Source organism: Psammomys obesus, unplaced genomic scaffold (genome assembly GCF_907164565.1).
Source record: "Psammomys obesus unplaced genomic scaffold, mPsaObe1.curated_primary_1811, whole genome shotgun sequence".
In the NCBI taxonomy this organism is placed as follows: Eukaryota; Metazoa; Chordata; class Mammalia; order Rodentia; family Muridae; genus Psammomys; species Psammomys obesus.
The window spans coordinates 3,106,569-3,128,620 of record NW_026596117.1 but is presented as its reverse complement, the minus strand read 5'-3'; positions in this window follow the sequence as shown (position 1 = coordinate 3,128,620).

Here is a 22,052-nt window from a genome sequence, read left to right as displayed (position 1 = left end):
TTCATGTCAAAGCAGAGAACATACCTTCTCTAAAAATATAAAACATTTTCTAAATTTAGGGAAAGACATGCCCAGCAGATAGATGAGGCACATAGAACACCAAATAGAAACATCACTAAACCTTGAAATAAAAAAATAATGTTCTTTTATTTATTAAAAAAATGTTAAGGAAATTTATAACCACCACAGCAGCCCTTCAGAAAATATTTGGTGGAATACTTTGCAGAGGAAATAGAAAAAAACATACTCAAGAGATCATGGGGGAAAATTGATGCTACGATAGTGGTTATGCAAAATAGTCCTAAAAAACCAAAGCACCGAAATCAAGAAATGAATGGATAGATATTTTTCAATAATAATTCCAATTAACAGTCACCTCACTCCTTCAATCAAAAGAAAAAGGTAAGTCAAATGCATCAGAAAAACAGAATCCATCTTTTTGTTGTCTGTGCTAATCATATCTCACCATCAAGGATAGACATTATTTTAGAGTGTAAGGAAAGAAAAAAAGTATTCCAAGCAAGTGGAACCTGGAAATGAGCAGGTATTATGATTCTAATATTCTAATACAAAATGACTCATTAGAAAATAAAAAAGGTCATGTAAAGGAAACATGCCATCAAGAAAAGTACATTACAATTGTAAACATGTGCACATCAAACACAAATGCATCTATTCTTTTTTTTAATTTTTTTCTTTTCTATTTTATTATCATCATTTATTACAATGTATTCAATTTGAATTCCGGCTATGGCCCCCTCCCTTTTCTCCTTCCAAACCCACCCTCCTTCCCTCTTCTTCCTATGTCCCTCCCCTAGACCTCCTCCCCTTCTATTTGACCCTAGCCTATCAGGTCTCATGAGGACTGGTTACATTATCTTCTTCCGAGGACTGGCAAGGCTGTAGCCCCTCCCCCCCCATGGAGGAGGTGACCAGAGAGCCTGCCAATACTAAAATCTATACTCAAAAAGCAGCTAAACAAAGAAGACACTTGGGAAAATGCTCAAACCTCACTCAGAAGGACAAAGTGATAGATAGGAGAAGACAGGGAACAGGACAGGAGCCCACCACAGAGGGCCTCCAAAAGACTCCACTGATCTATTGGTAACCATTCTTATACACAGGCACTGCTTCCCATTACATCACAGTATTAACCCAAATACAGTAATAGTAGGTGACACTAATACACTATTTTCATTATTGGACAGACCATAAACAGTAACATTGGAACTAATTAATATTATAGACCTAAATCACAAATATAGTATATTGTACCAAAAACTCTACACAATTCACATCTTTCTAAGCAGCTTATAAAACTGTATTTAAAACAGACCATATACTGGGACACAAAGCAAGACTTAAAAATTTTTAAAGAACTAGTCACCCTGAGTATTCTATGTAACCATATGGATACATGACCAATAAGGACAATTTTTAAAAAAAATAGTGATTAACTGAATCATACAGCAAAATCTTCATGAACAAAGACCAGAATGATATAATGCTAATTTCAGAAATATACTTTTTAAAAATAAGTTTCTAAAGCTGAACATAGCAAGGCAGGTACCAAATCAATAGACAAGCAAATATTTGATTAAATAAGTCATATAAAATTTAAGAATAATTTGAAATGTCAAATTTTCTAGAATATTTTGAATAAAAAAAATCTACGAAGATGGTATTTTATGGACATCAACAAATATGGATATATAGAATATCACTGTAACTGCGCTGAAGATGCCAATCTCTTCCACCTACTCTAAAATGTAATATTTTAATTTCTAGAGTAATTAGAGATTTCCAAACAACCCCTTTATCTAGTTATGCATGTATACACAAAAAAGAAATGATATGCTGATCATACCAGCATTTTTTTGCACCAAGAAAATTTGAACGAAAAGGAAAGAGAGAAAAAGAATTCAAACTCTAAATGTAAGTTTTAGAAAGGAATTCAAGCCTGTGAAACAAGATGGCAAAATGTAGGGTGCAAGGCTTTTCTGCCTTCTGTAGGTTAACTACAATGGTCCCATGAAAAAGAAACTGGAAATAATAGGGAGTCACTTGTATAAATCAAAAATTTACCCAGAAGAGGAAGCATACCAATGATTTTGGTAATCTTTTTAAATACCTATCCCAGACTGGCACAGGAAAAAGACCAAAGATTCATCAGGGACTTACGAAGAAGGGTCAACAATCAAGAGCGTTGGCTCTTCATCCTGAGGATTTGGGTTCTATTCCCAGGTCCCCACATAGCAACTGTCTATCACTTCACGGGAATCTGATACCCTCTGTCTATACAGGCAACAAGAATGCATGTGGTACACAGAAATAGATGCAGTGAAAAGAAGCATACAAGCAAAAATTCAACTAAAGAATAAGAATTTTTGTAAAAGATTAAAATATGGCTCAATTTCTACAAGAAAAAAAATCATAAAATATGCACTTCTCACTTCTCTAGCATTTGGCGGTCCGTATGGGAAAACTACTGAGGTCTCTTCCCATTTGCGACAATGATGTCATTAAATTACTTGGAGTCTCAACTAAATAATGTAATAAGTAAAAGTAAGAGTTTCCAGTACAAATGCTAAAAATAATGTTGGAAACTTTGTGTATTTATATATGTATGGACTTTTGCCCAATTTGAGGTATCAGTTAAGATATAGCTCACCTACAGAGACTACCTGGCCTTAACCAAATGTAGCAAGATGTTCTGCTTGATTCAAATCCCTAGAACTCATCCTTGGGCCCAAGGTCAAACTCTAGGTTCTGCCATAAGTACAGACAAAAAGAGAAAACAACCACATCATTTCAGAAAAGAAACAACAAAAGCCAAACAAGAATAAAGAACAAACACATCAGATGTTCTAGTTAAATCATATGATGGAGTTTAGTGTTTCCTGCCTTACAAGATTTCTATAAGGCTCTTTTGATGCAGAAAATTGAAGCTTAACTATCAACTCCTCCTGCACTCAGTACATGGTTCTGGTCATCTCACTAAATCAACCCCAAGCCCCTAAAACCTGTCTGATGTCTGATGGTTTTGAAAGCTGGGGAAGCAATCTACATTTTTCTCACTTGTTTTTAATGTAACTAATTTTGGCAGCTCTATACAAGTTCCTCCCACCCCTCATCTTCAAAATCTCTATACTTAAAGCATTTCTTTGTAAATTGATGCTGTTTCATTTCAAATTTCTTTCATGTGACCTTTGGCTCTTTTGAAAAAAAAATATTATTGCGGTAAAGACATCAGATAACAAAAAAACTACACAAAGAAAAAAAAAGACTCTATGACACTACAGTATCAGTAGACACTACAGTATCTACTGTAGTTTGCAACTTTTTCTATTATTGGTATTAATCTCATAGTCCTGCCTAACCGAAGAGTCCATAGCCCATGTAACACACCAATACCAATAACAGAAAAGTCATTAGCCAAGATATCATTAGAGCACAATAGAAGCAACTCTCATTTCCAGGACTCATTACCAGCAAGCTCATTCAGAATCCTAGACTAAAACAAACAGAAAAAATTATTTATAACAATGAATACTTGGAAAAGAATGAGGACATAAATGTCTTCTGAAGTACGCATATAATGCAATGACAAAAACAGGTTTCATTAAGAGAAAGTAACAAAGCTGCCCCAGTGGACAGCAGGAAATTGATTTCTATAAAGTGACTTATGAAAATTCTCTTTCTTATCTCCTTAATTATGACACTAAACTCTAGTGCATACACTTCCTTTTTTAGGTAAAAGCGTTCATTCTGTCTCCATGTCTCTGTTTCTGTCTGTCTCTGTCTCCCTCTCATACATACAAAACACACACATAAATCTCAGCACTATGAGAACCACAAAATAGGTAAACAAAACTTAGAAATATATGAACAAAAAAGTTTGATTAAGAGATTAGAATATATGAAAAAAGACTTTCAAAGTTCAGAATACTGTGTCCGTTTAAAAAAAGAGTTAATACCAATAATCCTCAAAGTATTTCACAAAATAGAAACAGAAGGAACATTGCCCAACTCATTTTATGAGTCCATAACAATCCTCATACCCAAACCACATAAAAACCCAACAAAGAAAGACAATAATAGACCAATTTTCCTTATGACTATAGATACAAAAATATTGTATAAAATACTTGTAAATAAGATCCAAAGACACATCTTAAACATCACCCAGCATGATCATGTAGGCTTCATCACAGAGATGCAGGAATGGTTCAATATATAAACATTTAAAAAATATATAATCTATTATATAAACAAACTAAAAAAAAAAAACCCGCATCTTTATCTTTGCCTTTGTCAAAAGTGCATTTGACAAACCCAACACTGTTTCACGATAAAAATCCTGGAGAGATATGGGATAAAAGGAACATACCTAAACATAGTAGAGACAGTTTAAAACAAGTCTGTAGGCATTATCATATTAAGTGGACAGAAACTTAAAGTGATTCCACTAAAATCAGGAACAATACTTACCTATTTAATACATTACTTAGAGTATTAGCTAGAAGAATAAGACATCTGGAGGAGATCAAGGAGATACAAATTGGAAGGAAAGAAGTCAAAGTATCATTATTCATAATGACATTTATATATATTATATATATATGATGTATATGTAATATATATGTCTATGTATATACCTATTTGACAAAAATATTCCACTGTCTTTGAAGAAAGAAATCAAAGCAGATATCAGAAGATAGAAAGATCTTTCATTAATGCTAATCATTAATGCTAATTATTAAGATTAGCATAGTGAAAATGGTCATCATATCAAATGCAGTCTACGGATTCAACACAATCTTCATCAAAATTCTAACACATTTATAGAACTTGAAAGGACAATTCTCAACTTCATATGGTAAAAGCAAAACAAAACAAACCTAAACAAAACAACAAAAAGAACAAAACAGTAACAACAACAACAAAAAACCAAACAGGATAACTAAGACAATATTGAACAACAACAAATCCCTCCTCAAAACACAGACACACACACAAATAATAAAAAATAAATAAATAAATAAATAAATAAATAAATAGGTCTCGCTATTTCTGAGTTTAGGTTGTACTGCAGAGATATTGGTATAAATACAGCATGGTATTGGAATAAAATTAGACAAATTAATCACTGGAATCAACTTGAGGAGAGAGATGTAAGTGGTATACCTATGGACAAATGATTGTTGATAAATAAGCCAGAAACTCAAACTGGGGTGTGTGTGTATGGGAAAGCATCTTCAACAAATGGTTGCCAAATTGGAAGTGTGCATAAAGAAAAATGAAAATAGATTCATCATTATCAATTCAAGTGGATCAAAGATCAAGTTGATGGGTGGGGAGGGCTCCCCTTTTCTGATGCATAGGGGAGGAAAGATAGAGGATGGAAGGAGGGAGGAAGGCTGGGACCATGGGAGGATGAGGGAGGGGACTATGATCAGGATGTAAAGCGAATAAATAGATAGATAGATAAATAAATTTTAATTATTAAAAAAATACAGGTACACTAACATGATTGAAAGTGGGAAATTACTTTGAACTCATTGGCACAGAAGACTTCCTGAATAGAATACCAATAGCTCACGCACTAAGATCAACACTTAATAAAGGGCACCTAATGAAACTGAAAAGCTTCTACAAGGAAAAGGAAGCTGTCAATTGAACAAAGCAGCAGCCTTCAGAAGGAAAAATAATTTTATCATTTTCATGTATTTTAAAGACTAATATTCAAGATGCATAAAGAATTCAAGAAAATGTATATCATAACTCCAAAAAATCCAATGAAATATGTGGTACAGATATAAACATATAATTCTCAGTAGAGAAGAATAAAGGCTGAGAAACGCTTTTAAAATGTTCATCATCCTTAGCCTTCAGGGAAATGCAAATCAAAGCTATTGTGAGATTTCATCTTACTCTTGTCAAAATGGCTACAAGTGACAACACAAATGAAAGGTCATACTGGAGAGAATGTAGAATAAGATAATTATCCTCCATTGCTGGTGGGAGTGTAAGCTTGTGTCTCCACTTAGGAAATCAATATGATAGTTTCTAGAAAATCTGGAAATTGATCTACCACAAGTTTCAGCTACACTATGCATGGGTATGCACCCAAAGAAAAATTTATCCTAGAACAAGGACACTTGTTCAAGCATGTTTATTGTTTCTCCATTCATGGGAGCCTAAAACTGGAAACAACCTTGATTTCCCTCAACAGAAGGATAAAGAAAATGTGACATTGACACAATGCAGTATTACTCAGATAAGAAAGAGAAAGAAAGAAAGAAAGAAAGAAAGAAAGAAAGAAAGAAAGAAAGAAAGAAAGAGAAAGACATCATGAAATTTGTAGGCAAATGGTTGAAACTAAAAAAAAAAAAAATCACGGTTGATGTAATCCAAATCCAGAAAGATAACTATGGTATGTAGTCACTAATATGTCGATATTAGCTATTAAATAAATAATAACCAACCTAGAATCTTTAGATCCAAAGATGTTTGGTATAAAGAAGGAGCTCGGGCACACACGGATCTCCCTGGGATGGGAAAGTAGGATAGATTTTACTGGTGACTGGACTTGGATGGGGCCAGGTACAGAAGAATCACGTGGAGAGGGGAAGGAGCAAAGGGTAGAGTGAAGAAATGCTGGCTGAGGCAGCTCTAACAAAGGGGCATTTTAAGGATGGTGTGAAACTCAATGGGGTAGAAACTTTCTAAAATAAATGAGTAATCCTGAGGCCTCCGAACAATGAGCAGAATGGAGTCCCAGCTTGCTATCTCTTTTCACCAAAGGGGGCTTCCATTACTGGGACTGGGTTGCATCCAATGAAGTTGTTACATGGAAATGCCTAAAGGACTCAAGCTGTTGCTAAGACAGTGGGCTGCTCTCTGCAAACTGACAGCAGGACTTCATTATTGGGGTAAAAACCCATACAATTCATTGAACATGAAGAATTCCAGATGGAGCCTTCACCCCTTAATTCCAATGCCTTTTGTGTGGGAAGATGCTCTGCAGGCTAACAAAACAGAAGTATAAACATCAACCCAGCCTCAGATGCAAAGACATTACACGGAGAGGGAGCCCTTGGTACACACAGCTCTTAATGGGTTGCTTCCATCAAATCACTCCCTTCAGAGTTTTGTGAACCTAGAGGAAGAGGACCAGATGAATGTAAGAAGCAGAGGGGATGGAGGACACTAGGAGAACAAGGTCCTCTGAATCAACTAAGCAAGTTCCACGAAAATTCACAGAAACTAAGTATCAAACACAGGGTCTACAAGGGCCCGTACCAGGTTATCTGTGTCTATATTATAATTTTAAGCTTAATATTGTCAGAGAACTCCTAAATGTTCTAATGTGTGAATGAGCAGATCTCTGTTTTGTGTGCCTGCTCTTGGGGATCTTTTCATTCTCTTGAGTTGCTTGTTGTAATGTTTTCTGTTTTATCTCATTGTATTTTATTTTATTATGGTTGGTTGTTATATTTTAGAACTCTGTTCTTTTACAATGAAAGACAAAAACTGGGCGGAGTCAGTGGAAAGAAACTGGGAAGAGTAAAGGAAGCTGTAATCATGATATACTATATAAGAATCCACTTTCAATAAAATTATAAAAATTAAAAAATTAAAAATGGAAACTACTACGTCTGAAATAGAATATTAAAATTAAAATGCCATTGTTGAAATTGAAATGTAATGGACTGCTTCATTGTGCTAAATGACTACAAGCGAATGGATCTTGCATGTAAAAACAATATATTAGATTTTATCAGTTCAGTAGAGCAATAAGAAAGGAGATTGAAATATAATAAATATCATTCTCAGAAAATACTGCTGTGCCCAGATATTTTGGTTCTGCTGCTCTCCTTGTGGAGCTCCTGTCCCCTCCAGGTCTTACTAACTCCTTCTTCTTTCATATGATTCCCTGCACTCTGCCCAAAGTTTGGTTATGAGTCTCAGCATCTGCTTTGATACACTGCTGGGTAGAGTATTTCAGAGACCCTCTGTGGTAAGCTCCTGTCTTGGTTCTTGTTTTCTCCTTCCAACCGAGGACCAAGGTCCATTCATGGATATAACCTAGAACTTTTGCTCAGATGTAGCCCATGGAAGCTCAGTGTCCAAGAAGGGGAACAGGGACTGTTGCTGACATGAACTTAGTGGCTGGCTTTTTGACCCCCCTGCCCCTTCCTGAGGGGGGAGCAGCCTTGCCAGGCCACAGAGGAGGACATTGCAGCCAGTTCTGATGAGACCTGATAAACTAAGGTCAGATGGAAGCGGAGGAGGACTTCCCCTATCAGTGGACTTGGAGAGGGGCATGGGAGGAGATGAGGGAGGGAGAGTGGGATTGGGAGAGAATGAGGGAGCGGGTAACAACTGGGATACAAAGTGAATAAAATGTAATTAATGTAAGAAAAAAACTTTAATAAAAAAAGAAATATAATAAATAAATACTATCAGTAATGACAAACTACACAAAGGCATAGTTTGAGAAAAGAATTGATAAGAGACCAATAAACATATTTAAAAACATGACAGCTGTAATTTCTCAAATGTAAATCAAGATATCACATAGGGAAGTCTGCACTCCTGTTTAAGTCAAACAAAATGAGGAAGAATTGAAAGAAGCAAAAGAGAATAACTACTGCCAAACATCTGGACATATGAGAAATACCATCTTATCAGATCTAAATGAATAGAACAATTACAATATAATAAAAACAGTTAAAATCACAATGCCCCACTTCGAGCAATAAGCACATTACACAGAAAGCAAAGCAAAAGAGAGAAAAGGTGGTAAGCGATAGTAAACGGACCAGACACATGCAAACTGGCAATTAACAGCTGTGGAGTATTCAGTTTTCTCTACTTCTCAGGGGAAATTCATAATAATAGATCTTACATTAAGCCACAAAACAAATATTGACAAAATTAATTTAAATCATTCCAAGTAACAATTCAGACCACATTACATAGAACTTGAAATCAACCACAGAACCTTTAGAAAATTACAAGTGACAGAGATTGATCAATATGTTCCTATGCATAGGTGAAAACAGCTTAGATGCCCATTAATGGATGAGCAAAAATGAAAGTGTGATACATAAACACTAAGGAAAATGAAATTATAAAATTTACAGGTAAATGGATGCAGCTTGAAAATGAAGCCTAAGAAGAGATTAATTTTTATTTATGAGTTTGTGTGTCTGTTAGGTATATGATCCACGGGTGCAGGCACCCCGATTTCCCAGAAGGAAAAAGCAGATCTCCTGTTCCTGGGGTTACAAAGGGTTGTAAACCTCAGGACAAAAGATGCAAGGAATCAAATCCATATCATGTGGAGGAGCAGCAAGTATTCTTACCAATCAAGAACTTTCCGTGCCTCCAAATGAAATTTAAATAAAAAATGTATTATACAAGAAAGAAACTAAGTGAAGAATGTGTGTTTATGAGGAGGTGCTTGATTGCAAAGACTCTAGATATATATAACGTGCATGCTTTCTAGTTCTGTGAAGAATTTTAGTTTCTGACCGTTAAAGATTTTTTTTAATGTAATTAGAAGATGAATATTTTCCTATAAAGGTACATGTTTAGCAAAAAGATCATTGGATTTCTTTTCCTTATTTTTATTTTAAAATATAAGAAAGGATATTTCATTTATAAATATGTTTGTTTCCATTTAAAATACAAGCAGGTTTTGATTTATTGATAATCACTTCTACATATACACAGAGGCAACTTTTTTAATACTGTACTTTTCGGAGGAGAGCCTTGCTTTATGAGTCTTAGCATTTAAAATATTCTGTTCAAATAGTGATAAAAACTGTTGTGTAAGGATCTAGCTCCTAACGTTCAATTAATACTCCTTAGTCCTCAATTTAATTTTAGAGTTCCTTGACAGAAATATGATTCACATAACTGTTCATTCATGATTCTTGTTTCATCTTCCTCCTCAGAGCAGTAACTGTTCCACAGGCTTTTTGCTGACAAGCTCTTCCCAAAGAACTAAACCCTGTTCTGTTCCCTGTGTGCCACACAGTGCCTTGAGGAGTACGGCAAAGCTTCTCGTCCCTGATGGAGTGTGCAGTATATCAGTACAGCTGTCATGAGGCTGCAGTGCTCTGGCCATAGATCTGCACTGAAAAGGCACAAGCATGATGCATTGCTCTAGGTGGGCTCCTCTGAGCTGTAGATTCAGCTTAATATGAATCTTTCCAATTTTTGAAAACATAAATTTTCAAAGAGACATCCTGTTCCACACAGAGTCCCACTTCTGGCATAATAAACAAACACAAATTATCTATTATTAAAGAGTGTTAGAGTAGACATTGGAATATCAAATATAAATTTATCATCATGAACAATACCTTGAATTTAATAAAGTGATTTAGCTAATAAAAATTAAATTAGTAAGGTATGCAATGTTATAGTTGGCAAATTACTTCATTAATCTATCTTATTTTTAATCATTTTCATTGTTTTCTGCTATAATTAATTACTCATACATATGTTCAATATGTCACCTTAATAAAGAAATGTAGTAAATACACTTCTCATACTGTTGTAGCAAACTCACTACACTTGTTTCCATGTGTTATCTATCATTTGGTTATCAGATTGATCGCATTCATTCATTACTTGGTATTATTTTAAAAATACATATTTATTCTCCCAGACTTTCATTCTACTTTAACCCTTTTTTATTTATTCATTTTTTTTATGTGGGACACACATGCCAGAGAGCACTTGAGCGTATTCCCTACTTATGTTCCGTGAGACATTAGGATCAAACTCATGTCATCAAGCTTGACAGCAGGCACCTTTTACCAGTGCCACCATCTTGTTGACCCAGAGAAGCAAACTTTCAGCTAGTACTAACTTTACTAGCCTGACCACACTAAGCAAACTGAAGTCATTCACAGGATGCATTGTTGTTTCTTTCTATCTCATGCATTTATTAAAAACATCTATCTATCTATTTATCTATCTATCTATCTATCTATCTATCTATCTATCTATCTATCTATCTATCTATAGTAGGTGTTAACATTGTATTTTGAGATAGTAGTTCCTGAAAATAAAATGCATGATTTCCTATAAACTCTTGATAGTCTTTCAGCAGATGTAGAGTTTTAATTAGTTCCCAGACACTTTTATCACCTTCATTTAATTACTAGTTACAAATTAAGGTTATCACAAACACTATGATTGTTGGTCCTGTGCAGTTCTTATATGATTATGGTCTAACTCCTTAAATCTGACACATTTATTTAGAATATTATTGTTAATAAAAGATTCAGGTGTTACTATAGGTCAAAAGAATATTAAACATCAATCCCAAACTACAAACTTCAATAAAAGATTTGAATCTCCAGTGATGGCAATATAATTATTTTACAGAGTCCCCTTGTGGCTCCTCATTGCCTTTCGGCAAACTTTTGTCCTCCTAACCATCTCTGCTTTCTTACAAGTCTAGTTCAGAAACTGCACAAAACTTTCAATACAAGAAACAGAGGCTTTTGCACAACTTTCCAAATATATATTAATGAAAACAAGATAGAAAAACACCCAAAACCTGTCAATGTTTATACATATATTCACATACTTGTCTATCGATGGGTAGATCAATCTACCCGTGGGAAATGCTATTAGTATTTTTGTTTGTTTTGTTTATTTGTTTGTTTTTTAAAGAACCTACTGGTTTTCACTAGGGAAGAGGCTGAAAGCTCACTCAGAAGAACAAACAATATAGACATCAGATGGAAGAGAAGACAAGGAAGAGTACAGGAGCCTTCCTTCAGGGAACCTCTGAAATACTCTACCCATCAGGGTATAGAAGGAGATACTGAGACTCAGCCAAACTTTGGACAGAGTGAAAGAATCATTATGGAAGAAGAGGGATATAGAAAGACCTGGAGGGGACAGAAGCTTCACAAGGAGAACAACAGAGCAAAAATCCTGGGCCCCGAGGGGCCTTCAGAGACCAATACTCTAACCAAGGGCCATGCACGGAGAGGACCTATACCCCGTGCTCAGAGGAAACCCATTGGCTGCTCAGTATCCAGGTGGGTGCCCTAGTAAGGGAAGCAGGGGCTGTCTCTGTCATGAACTCAGTGGCCAGCTACTTAATCACCTCCACCTGATGGGTGCAGCCTTACCAGGCCACAGAGGAAGAGGACGTAGCCAGCCCTGAAGAGACTTGATGGGCTAGGGTCAAATACAAAGGGAGGAGGTCCTCCCCTATCAGGGGACTAGGAAAAAGGCATAGGGGGAAAAGAGGGAGGGTGGGAGGACTGCGAGGAGACAAGGGAAGGGGCTGCAGAGGGGATATAAAGTGAATAAATTGTAATAAAAAATCTACTAATTATTATTTTATTTCTTATTTTATATATGGAACTTCAAACAGAAAAAAAAGGTATATTTTTTTCTAGGCCTTTTGCTTCCATTTATATTTTTTCCTGAAAAAAGGATGCAATAACCTTTGGATACCGTGAGATATACATACATACATACATACATACATACATACATACATACATACATATATATATATATATATATATATATATGCATACATAAAAATATATTTCTACAGTCTCAGACAATAGAACTACTGAATTTTACTTTGTCTATTTATTTAAAAGTAGTGCTATCGCCAAAAGTGTAGGCCTTGATATTCTTTTCTCTATGTAATACTACTGAAAACAACTGAAGTTTGAAAAATATATACAATAAAATATTAGATGGTTCAGGAGGAAGATTATCTGGTAATGGCCAAGCAAGGCACTGACCTCTGATATAGCTGAATGTCATTAGGCATCATTTTATAGTTACTTTTATTTTGTTTTGTTTTGTTTTGTTTTCTTAAGAATAGTAGTAATTGTTTTTATCCTAGGCCCATTGACAATCTAGCCTCAAGTTCTTGGTCACTGAAGCTGGGCCAGGTATGGGTTCCCTCTGGTGGAATGGACGTTAAGTCAAATTAGGTATTGGTTGGTTAGTCCCATGAACTTTATACCACCCTCTGTCTCACATATCTTGTAGGAAACCTCTTTATGCTGAAGATAAGAATAAACAGAGACCAAGATGTCGTCCCTTTTCAGAGAGTGAAACCTAAGAACACTCACTCTTTAATGAGGTATCTCTAATAAATCCATACCCTAATGCGTTATGCAACTCTGACAAAAAGTAGGCAGAAGGAGTGTAAGAGCCAGAGAGGATGGAAGACACTCATAAGAGAAGACCCTCTATATATCTATATTATGTTTTCCAGTTTAGTGACTTCTATGGGATTACTGAATGTTCCAACAAGTGGGTCTCTGATTCTTGTCCCTTTTATTGGATTTTTTCTTTTGTGTTTGTGTATTTTGCCCATTAATTTTTATTTTATGTTATCATTTTCTTTTTAGAAGCCTGTTTTGTTTTTCTATATAATGAGAAATAGAATAGGAGGGAGTGGATCCTGATGGGAGGGGAAGATGGAAGTAACCAGGAAATATATATATCTCAGGCTATATTAGGTAAGAAAAAATATTCTCAATAAAAAAATTAATATGATATTGCCCACTCCTGTTTTAGGTCAAAGAACTGAATGGAGAGCTTAATCTATTGTATAGAATGTTGAATTCCATGGCATTACCTCACATTTCAGACTTAAGACTTCAAAGAAATGAGATATTCTTTCATAATCTTAAGAAAATGGAAGAGTTCCATAAAGTGGAAGAGAAAAAGAGAATGTGAGGAGTGTCAGCACAGATATCAAGTCCCAACATTTTAGAATATTAATTATATGAATATTTGGTCCAGATACACAACCATGCATCTTACCAGCAAAACACGGAGCATAATGTTGAAAGAGAATCAGTCACAGAAATGCACTCATAGCACTAATTATTATGACAAGTGGCTCTTCCATTGGAACCAATTAAGGTTAATAAATGGACCTATTACTGTTGATGTTTTGAATCACTATGCAAACTTGTTAGAAAAAAAAAGTCATATTAATTGAAGAATGCTTCTTTCCATTATAAACTTAGATTTAAAATAATGAATATAATTATTAGTCTCTACAAGAGTTTAGATTTAAGAGAATGTATTCCGTATTATCTTTGCAAGGCAATACCATTGGTTAGTCACTGATAATTATAATTTTATTCAAAGGAAGAGAAAGATATATCCCCATGCCATACAAAGATAATTTTTAATCAAAAAGAAGCCACAAAAAATAGACAAGCGAAATGACTTACTGCCTATTTAACAGTGAAAAAATTTTGACTTGATCATCATATTTTGTATTTGTTTTTTAATTAAAAGGTTCATGTTTATATTATGGGAACTAATAATCATTTTTATCCCACATGTGCCCCTTTCACAATGTTTGAATACTCTAGGCAAGTGACAGTAAACAGGGCATTTTTAAACTGCTGATAGAAGGCATTTACTGTACTGATGTTTGTACCATCCTTATAATGGTGGATAAGTCATTCTCTTTAGAACTTTTCACTTTATTGTGATTATTTAATTGAATAATATATTAGTGTGAACTAATGATATAGATGGAAAAACAGAGTTTAAATAATATACCCAAGAGTAGGCAAACAACTCCTTTTGAAGAAAATTTCATTCAAGTAAGTGGTTGTGGAGAGCAAACAGATTTGTAATACAGTTGCTTAAATCATTGATGACAGAGACAATTGGAGTATCTGAGCAAAAAAAAAAAAAAAAACATTATCTACAGGAAGAAATTGGTGAGTACTCTAGCTCCTTCCAAAATGAAAGAGTCCATAATATAATACTCTATCATAAATCTCTATAATAAAGGAAACATATCATTGTGATTAGAAATGTACTATGCAAATTATAATCACATCATGAGATATTATTAGCAAAGTGACAACATGTGTCTTTGCAGTAGAAGAATTAACGAACTTAATAAACTGAGAAGAAAATGAATTAGTGTTTAATCATGTCTGATCGTAATATTTAAGTTCTTAAATGAATTTGTTAAATATTTTCATTCTTTTACTCAACAAATACATGCACAGCATTTGTTATATATCAGATGCAACACTAAGTACCATTGTTAGGACAAGGAAGCACACAAACTTTTTTTGTTATGTTTTACATTACTTTTGTGTAACTCCTCTGGAACAAATAAATTAAAGTAAGATCACACAATGATATAGGTGCTTTTGAAGTAACTAAAATAAAGTAACTAAAAAACAAAATGGTTTGACTTAGATTGGGTCTATGGAGATCTGCTGATAAGGAATTCAATCACAGATGAGAATGTAAAGATTCCATAAACATGAGTTTCCGAGCATTAATATTTAGGGGGAAGAAACTTGATAGTCGAAGATTATAAGTCAGAACTGAAGTTTGGATGGATGCAGATACTCACAAAAGACCCAAACAGAAGGAAGGATGTAAAAATGGCAGAGACTGATTATAAACTCAGAATATTTGGCTAGTACTAATAATGTGAAAATATTGTGTTTACTTTTTCCTCCTAATATACATTGTCCAGATGTTTAAATGACTAAGAAACTCAGACTGTAAATCAATTATTCAGTGTGTTTTATTGAAAATGGACAGAGGGCTAATAAATAAATTAGTGAGTTTAAATTTAACCTTTAGCAGCAACAAAGACAACCGTTTAAGAAGACACCTCAGTGTCTTCTCGGTCATTTAAAAATGACCACAAATTTAGTAGCCTAAAATAATACACATTTATTTTCATGCAATCCTTGATATACTAGTACTAAATAGATAACTCCTTGTCTACAGTTAAGGTGTTGACAGGGCTAATATTTTTCTGAAGATTAAGAAAAACACTGCTTCTATACATTCTCCAACTTCTGCAGGACTCCAGTGGCTCTTAGTTTATACTTGTTTTCTGTTGCTCTACAAGTTGCAATGTGAGCCAAGCTTTCCTGACCGGGCCAAGTGTCAATTCTTCCTTTCCAACGTCTATCCTTTATGGCTATATTAAGTTCACTAAAATAATATAAGATCCTCTCCCTCTCCCACTCTTTGTTAATTACCCAACCTTAATTCTATCTTCAACCTTAATTCCACAATATTATATGATTTAATAAATCTGTAGTTTCCAGGGTTATCTTATGGGCATTTTCAGGGACATATTCTTGTCTACAAGTTCAAATGAGAGACAAAAGATGATTAGATTTCAAATAGAATTTAATGTTAGAATCAATGGAAATTATAAATGCACTGAACATATGTCAGAAAACAAACAAAAGAAACAATAAGATATACTTATCAAAGTCTTGGTCTAAGTGAGTAGTGGTGCCATAGGATAAGCAAATGTAATTTGAGAGCATCATCTGAAGCCATTGATACAAATTTAGAACAGTTATTACTTAAGTTTCTAGTTTTATTTAAATATAATTTGGTTTGAATGTTTTTTGAGTTGACAAGAGAGAACCTCTGCTTTCACTGGTCAGGACACAAGTAACAAAAAAAATAAATAAAAGATTTCACCCATGTGTGGCTTGGTAAATTTACATGAGTTTAACTGAAGTCACCGAAGAAGCAGGAGGAGTAAAATATTCCTTTGAGAACACAGAAAAGTTAAGAGTGGTTACACCACTGAAGAAAAAAAAAATCTTTCCCAAGTAACTCTGAAGTTATGAACATATTCTTGATGTGTGGTGCACCTCATAAAACCCTCCATTAACTCCATATAAATCTTGGTGATAACTGGAACTTTGTGTGACCTCTCCTCTACTAATCATCAATTGTCTATACAACCTTCAAAAAGGCAGGGTTCCCATTACCCACTCTATCCTACAGAGTAAAGGGTTCCAATAGTGTACATAACCTAACTAAAACTGCTGAAAATTCTAGAGCGCAATGACCATATCACTGCTGGAGGACATTGTTCCAGAATAATATTATATTGAGTCGTCTGCCATACATGCCATAACACAAGTAAATAAATTATTCTTCCTTCTTTATTATTTACTTGATCCTCTAATGGATATTTTATGTGTTTTCTTATGTAAATTTCAATTATTTGGTGCTTAACAAGAAGGTAATTTAATTTGGAAAGAAATGATGTTAGCTATCACTCATGTGTTTTGATAACGTAATGAGAAATCTACTTGATTTGCCATCTCATTTTAGTAATGCAAAGTGCCCTGCATAATCATGATGGAAGAGCTGTGGTCTGAGCAAGAAACATGCAATTACTCTTACTTTTAAAGAAAAAATTTAATCTTCAACGTAAAATAAATTCCCTATTATTAAATGAAACATGCAGATATTTTGACACTTAACAGCTCTGTAGAAAGAGATACGTTCTGTGATTTCTTTAAAGAACTCGTCCAGTATGTTAAAATCTAATAGTATGATCACTGATAATAAGAAAGATTTTACAAGTCTCACACTTAACTTTGAGAAAAATGCAAGTAATTTTTCAAATCAATGATAGGCAAGAAACTTCTGCTATGAGTAAAAATGATCATTTTTATATGGTTAACATTGTGGATTGTAGAACATCCTGATTAGCAATGGTAATCGATACACAGAATACTATAATCATGAAGTCTCCAGGGCTTGAAATAACCTGTGTCTTGTAGAGTTGATGGATGAAGACAATGTAACAGAGCAGTGCACAGAAGAATGCCCTTTGAACTTAGAAGTATATTTTAAGTGGTAGAAAGCTAAACAAAACCTTTAGTTTGCAGAGTTACTGTGCTATGATCATGGATACTGATTATTGCAATAAACATAAAGTCTCTTTACAACTTTGATTAACTGGAAGCAGTTTTCTGTGTACATTTGTTTATTATCCAGAGGCAATAAAATTTTATTTATTTAAGCTTAGCCATGGATGAGATAACTTCAGAAGTTCAACTACTTTCAGTGTATACTATTAAATGTTTTCCAAATTGTATGCTCTCGTTTTAAGTTAAATTGATTTTTAAAAATCAATGGTAACTCCATTTTTTTGACAGCTCTCATGAGGAAAATATTGCTGTAAATAAATTATCTCAGTAATTGGATCTATTTGCTTTACACGAGTTATCAGAGGAAGATCAGGGTAAAATTTTTAAACAGAACCTTTGCACATTATTTTTTGTATAATATATAACAAGATTTTGATATTCAGTATTTAGATATTCCATTCACACCCTCAAGTAGGTGCAGTCTCATGAACATTGCCACTGGTGATTACTCTGGCTAATATTCACCAGTCACATGCATAGACATATTCTTGATGACTTACCAGATAACCATCTCTCTCTGACACAAACTTGCACCATTCTGTACCCTCTTCAGAGCAACTAGCTCCCTCCTAGCAGGGCATCAGTGATTGATCCACATGCGTCTTGAAGTTCTATTTTCCTACCAAAAAGCCCGTTTTACTAGAGCGAATGGCATAGAACAATCGCACGCATCCTCAACTCTTCAAAGTAACAGTTTATTGATGGAGCAAGGTAGTTTCATCTTAATGTAATGATATGTTCCCGTGAGCACATGACTGGAAAACCAAATGGAAATGAATGACCAGGATTTCTCTGCCATGCCATGGTAAATGCTATAAGTCAGGCAATGTGCTAATTAATTATATTATATAAACAATATCACACTTCCTCTCATATGCAGTTAGTAAGGCTTATATAGTTAGAAACATACTCATGTGTGTAAACATATATGTATATATAAATATATTTGAAAAGTAGTAGCAAAATTGTGTAGGGAAATGATGTGCTATTTGTCAATAGGTACAAATGAGAATGTGAGAAATGAGTAAATAGAGGTATTGTGGAAACTTAGCTCTTTTATGATATATTTTCATTTAACACAAAGAAATATTCAAAAACAAAAATATCTAGTTTAAAGACAGAATCTCAACCTTGCCCCCCCACCCCCACCCCTGGAGATTTTGCTAATCAGCAATGGCAAGCTTGGTATTTACAGTGTATCCTTGCCTGGGGTAGAAATTATGGTAAGCCTTCTTTTCAGCTTCGCAAGTGTTCAGATTATAGCCACGAGTCACTATATTTAGTGAAAGTTGCAGCTGATTCTCAGAAATGTTCTAACTTCTTAACCTTGGCCTGACCTGTTATTTTTCTAATAAAATAATGTGTATTTTTACTTCTTTTTGCAATTTCAGGGTCCTTTTACAAACTATGAAAAAAAAAAAAACCTTTACTCACAATCCTAACAATGGGATATATATATCCTTTTACTTCACTTTTCAATCATTTACTTGTTCTGTTGATCAAGCATCAGATTACGTTTGGGTTGAACTGTGAAACATTTTCCCACACTAATGCATCCCTCACTGGTGCACCATATGGACACTTCTCTGCTGAATCCAGCCATCTGTGGACCAATGAATAAAGACACTCAGGAATGCACTATGGCAGAACAGAGAAATTTCAGGATGTGTGATATCCATAGATGAAGCCAAGGAAACAGGGAGCAAAACAGGGTGTGTGATGGAATACTGAAAATCTTATTCACTGTGAACTTTATTTTTATATGTTTGTATCTTTAAGTTCTATAAAAGAAGAGGTTTAATATAACATTAGCATTTAAGAATGCTAAACTTCATTTCAAACTAAAAGTTTAATGATAAGATAAAAATTAAACAAATTTGTCCTACATACTTATGAAATAGTTTTAAATTATTTATGGGTAAGATGATCAATCCTCACTCAGAAAGGCAAATGGGATAGACACTGAAAAAGGGAGAAAGCAAGAAACAGGACAGAAACCTACCACAGAGGGCCTCTAAAAGACTCTATACAGCAAGGTATCAAAGCAGATGCTGAGACATATTGCCAAACTTTGGGCAGACTGCAGGGAAGCATATGAAAGAAGGGGGAGATAGAAAGACCTGGAGAGGACAGAAGCTCTACAAGGAGAGCAACAAAATAAAAAAATATGGGCCCAGGGGTCTTTTCTGAGACTGATACACCAACCAAGAACCATGCATATAGATAACCCAGGGCCGTTCTTGGCATGCTGGATTTGGAACTATCTGTCACAGCCTTGAGTGCTCAGCACATGTGGTAGTTTTAATAAGTTTCACCCCAATAGATTCATGTGTTTGAATGCTCAGTCTACAGGGAGTATCACTGTTAGCAAGTATGGCCTTGTTGGAGTAGGTGGCCTTATTTGTAGAAGTTTGTCACTGTGAAGACTGGATTTGAGGTCTCTTTTGCCCAAGTTAGGCCCAGTGTGACCCACAGTCTCCTTCTGCTGTGGATCAAGATGTAGAATTCTCAGCTCCTTCTCCAGCATCATGTCTTCCTGGATCTTGCCATGCTCTCCACCATGATGATAATGGAATAAACCTCTGAAACTATAAGCCAGCCCCATTTAAATATTTTTCTTTATAAGAGTTGCCTTGATCATTATATCTCTTCACAACAATGAAAACATAACTCAGATGTTATGGATCCACAAACTGCATGCTATGCCTTCTCCTGCCTGAAATCTTTCACTTCTCAGTAAATCATCAATGAGTAGTAGGGCCCTTTGAACTCTTTTTCAATCCAGAGCTGACCATTAGGCAAGGCCTAACTTGTTACATAATTCTTTGAGTTAATATTGGAAAAAGAAAAGGGTTAATATTTATATAAAGAATTTCAGGGAAAATATTACTTAAATATTCGTGTTTTCATAGGCTTGGTTTAATATTCAATATCCAAGGTATGGGTGTAATATAATACTGGACAGGCTCAAGGGTATTTTTTGATTGATTTTATTTTATTTTTTTTTCCTAAAGAAATGTTCAATAAGTCTGACCCTGATCTCCCTGAACTTATATAAAGTTGGCTTTCTGGGAACTGAGTAAAAGTGAAAGAGCTCCCATCAGTGTTTCCCAGTATGCTTTGCTCGTGGTAAGTGTTCTTGCACAGATGATAGGATACTGATTCTAACCCACCTCACTACATTGCTGATCTCCATCTCTTTCATACCCAGAGCACTTAACACAGCTAATTATATAAAAAGATATTTAGTATGAATTAAAAACATGGGCATAGATCCCCATCAGTTCTCCAAGGAAATATATACTTATCAAATCGACTCACACTGGATTTTCCTAGAGTTTGGAGACTAAATTTCTGTCTTATAGTAGTTTATTCTCTTGCCTTAGATTGTTCTAACTTCTGCAAATTCATAATTTGTAATTTTGTGACACATTTTTTCTGATGTTTGAGTTTTCTCATTTTTGATATTTGTGTTTTTTTTGTTTTTTTTTTTTTTTCCTTATCACCTTTGACATTTACTTTGCTCTGTGGTATACTGATAGTCTGACTTTTGGGAGTTTTTCTATCTCTTTTAATATTGTGCATTATATACTTAGATAATCAATAGAGAAAATAAAAGAAAACGCTTGACTAGTTTCATTTTTTTCTGCTAAATATAGATTGTTGATTGGGTGTTTTTTATCAAAAGAAAAGCTGTAATATTTCCCTTTTTCTTAGGACTTATATTGAATGATTATTAATATTTAATTTTGATTCATATTATTAGTAAAGCTGTGGTTATTCTTCAACCTGTTATTTATCCATATAACCACACAAAGAGATTAGGATTTATATAATTAGCCTAGAGCACAATACTGAGAAATATTTACTCCATCCTCAACCTCCAAGCTAGTATAGTTTCCTCTGATTCAGATTTCCCACATTTTACTTGAATTGGTTTGTGTGTGTGTGTGTGTGTGTGTGTGTGTGTGTAATTTATTTTATTTTTTATATATAATTTTTTCACTTTATATCTCAACTGTAGCCTCCTCCCTCATCAACTCCGGTCACACCCTCCCTCTTTGTTCTCCCATTCTTTTTCCCTTAGTCCTCAGAAAAGGGAGATCTCCTCCCCTATCATCTGACCCTAGCCTATCAAGTCTCATCAGAATTGCCTACACAATATTCTTCTCTGGCCTAGCAAGGCTGCCCCACCAGGGAGAAGTGATCAAAGAGCACACAACAGAGTTCATGTCACAGACAACACCTGTTCTCCTCTCCAGCAAACTCATGTAGAGACTGAGCTACCTA